The following is a 3302-nucleotide window of genomic DNA, read 5'->3' as shown; positions in this document are numbered from 1 at the left end:
GAATGAAATATTGTCATTTGTGACAACATGTTTGAACCTAGAGGGTGATGTGCTAAGTGAAATGAGTCAGAGATAGACAAAGACCATATTTCACTTATATGTTGAAACTAAAAAATAAACATGCAAAAAAAAAAAAAACACCCAGAAACAGAGTCATAAATAGAACTGATATTTGCTAGAGGAGAGTGGGTGGGAGTTGGGCAAAATAGATGGTACAAATTTCATTATAAAATAAATAATTCATGGGGATGTAAAGTACAGCATATGAAATACAGTCAATGATCTCATAATAATGGTAACTAGACTTACTATGGTGATCTTAATGTATGTAAGTGTTGAATCATTATATACCTGAAGCTACTGTAATATTGCCTATCTACTTCAATAAAAAATAAAGTTCAAAAAAACTGGACTGAGGTATATATGTCAAGACATCCAGTAGAGCCTATTTTATTGTGAATGCATGAAGACCAAAAGTGTCCCCATAAGTGTCTTTGGAATCAGATATCAAGCTTGTGGCAGTTGTCTTGAAAGTATTTCCATTATGAAAAATTCTCATTGTTATGGATACGCCATACTTGAACTTACCAAAACATGCCTACTACTGAAGTTTTGATTTCAGAATCCTGTGCAATTCTCACTCTCAGTAGATAAATGACTCCAGTCTCTTCACTGCAAACCCAGCTATATATGCTCTTCTAAGAGAACATATTTAAATCTGAGTCTGATTTATCTTCTTTTGCCTCAATTCCAAGGTTTTTGTTTTTACCAATAATAAACTCTTTTCTGTCCCAACTATACATACCATAATCTTGATAATATTTGTCCTCTATATTTTATATAAAAACAAGTTTAATTTGGCTTATGACTCATTTGTAAACTCCATAACTTTAAATTTTCTGGTACATGTAACAAATATACTTTCTTCAGCCATAACATTTTATTAAAATTTTATAAGCAGAATATTTTGGAGTGAGAGTTTGCTTAATTTCTGTACTCACTGTAATATTTGGGGAAAGTAGGTATTGTCAGGATCAAGAAAAAAAATAGTATATATGTGAGAGACAGTGTTGAATAAAGCAGTGGCCTCACTCTTACGAGAATGGCTTAAATCCTAAGTTGTTGCCCCAACCTTCTTTTTTAAAAATATAAGGAAACCAAAAATTAAAAAATACTTTAGAATAGCTGCATTTTCACCCCTCAACTCAAAATTTATCAATATATTTAATGGCCAGTAGATTTGATATTATACTATGTGTTCGATTTCTCAAGAAAGCCCACTCCCATGTAGATGGCTAAGTCCCATGCAGAGATATTCTGATTCTTTCTGTCTAGGTCTATAGTTTTCTATTCTAAGTGCACACCAGAAATACCTCCAAAAGTGGACCTTGGACAGTAATGTTAAGGAGCAGAGAGAGTGGGGAGGCTGTGCCCGGCCCCTGCTCTCACAGCTGTTGCATGACACTGAGCTCCATAGAGACCACACTGGGCCCCACAGGACTCTGTGCCTTGCTGAGAAAAATAATTAAACATGGACAAAGGAGATCCTAAGAAGCCAAAAGGCAGAATGTGCATTCTTTGTGCAAACTCGTTGAGAGGAGCACAAAAAGAAGTATCCAGAGGTGCCTGGGTGGCTCAGTCAGTTGAGCATTCAACTTGATTTCTGCTCACGTCATGATTCCAGGGTCATGGAATGGGGCCCCAAGCTCAGCGTGGAGCCTGCTTAAGATGATTCTGATTCATATTCATTCATTCATTCTCTCTCTCTCTCTCTCTCTCTCTCTCTCTCTCTCTCTCTCCCCCCACAACTTGTGCTCTCACTCTCTAAAAAAAAAGAAAAAAGAAAAAGCATCCAATTGCTTCAGTCAACTTCTCCGAGTTTTCTAAGAAGGGCCTAGAGGGTGAAGACCATGTCTGCTCAAAAGACAGAAAAATTTGAAGACATAGCAAAGGCAGACAAGGCCCGTTATGAAAGAGTAAATGAAAACTTATATCCTCTCTAAAGGGGAAAAAAGTTAAAGGATCCCAATGCACCTAAGAGGTCCCTTTGGCCTTTCTCTTATTCTCTTCTAAATACCACCCCCAAATCAAAGGAGAACGTTCAGGCCTCTCTATTGGTGATGTTGCAAAGAAACTGGGAGAGATGTGGAATAACTCTGACCCAGATGACAAGCAGCCTCACGAAGGCTGCTGAGCTGAAGGAGACATAGGAAAAGGGTATTGTTGCCTACGGAGCCGAAGGAAGGCCTGATGCGGCAAAAAAAAAAAAAAAAAAAAAAAAAAAAGGTGTCGTCAAGGCTGAAAAAAGCAAGAAAAAGAGAGGAGGAAGACAAGGAAGATGAAGAGGTTGAAGAGGAGGAGGAAGATGAAGAAAATGAAGATGAAGAAGATAATGATGAATAAACTGGTTTTAGCACAGCTCTTCTTCTGGTCTATACAGTACGTAACTCCCCTTTACATAACTCCTTTTAAAAAAAAAATTGAAATGTATGGTTGTCTAAGATTTGCTTTTAAACTGTACAGTGTCTTTTTTTATGTAGTTAGCACACTACCAAATGTATATTTAGATAGCCCTGTCCTCGTGCTATTTTCAGTAGCCACTAACTTTGCCTGGGACAATGTAGGGGTTGGAAATTGGCATGAAAATTTAAAACAGGTTCTTATTGGTGCATAGAACAAATTAGTTGTATATGGAGATGAAGGATTTTTTCATCTTCACTTGTCTCTGACGCAGCTTACACGAAATAATTAGCGTTCTGTTAACTGAATAGCACTCTGTAATTGCAAAAAAAAAAAAAAGGAAAGAAAAAGTTGCAGCTGTTTTGTTGACATTCTGAATGCTTTTAAGTAAATGCAATTTTTTTAATTAAAAAAAGAGTATACCATAAAGTATGGTTCTTAGATTAGCAGTTTTAACATCACGTGAGAATTTGTTCAATATATGCAAATTCTTGGGCCCCACCTCACACCTAACCAGAAACTCTGGGGATAGAGTAATCTGTTTTAAAAACTCTCCAAATGTTTGTGATAAACGCAAAAATGTGAAAATCACCAAGATAAACAGTTCTTATTATGTTCCATCATCCTTACTCCAGGCTGAAACCCTCAGGAATAAGATCTTTCATGTAAAGTATAATAAACATCTATAGCCACATGATATAGTTATTAGCAGAATGATTTTTGGAACTGTTCTGGCATATTCCAGAATTTTCCAAATGATTTAATTTCCCTTACCACATTCTTACCTCCATAAGATGGGGATATTCATATCTATCTCCTAGAGTTGTCATAAGGTCCAAAAA

The 3302-nt window shown here is 36.3% G+C and overlaps 1 pseudogene; it reads left to right on the top strand.

Moving 5' to 3' along the window:
* The first annotated feature begins 1531 nt into the window (after positions 1 to 1531).
* LOC109266245 (high mobility group protein B1-like) lies at positions 1532 to 2403 on the top strand (annotated as a pseudogene).
* The last annotated feature ends 899 nt before the right edge of the window (positions 2404 to 3302 follow it).

This window comes from Panthera pardus, unplaced genomic scaffold (assembly GCF_024362965.1).
Source record: "Panthera pardus isolate Hobbes unplaced genomic scaffold, ASM2436296v1 HiC_scaffold_16, whole genome shotgun sequence".
NCBI classification, from domain to species: Eukaryota; Metazoa; Chordata; class Mammalia; order Carnivora; family Felidae; genus Panthera; species Panthera pardus.
This window is presented reverse-complemented; position numbering and strand designations above follow the sequence as displayed.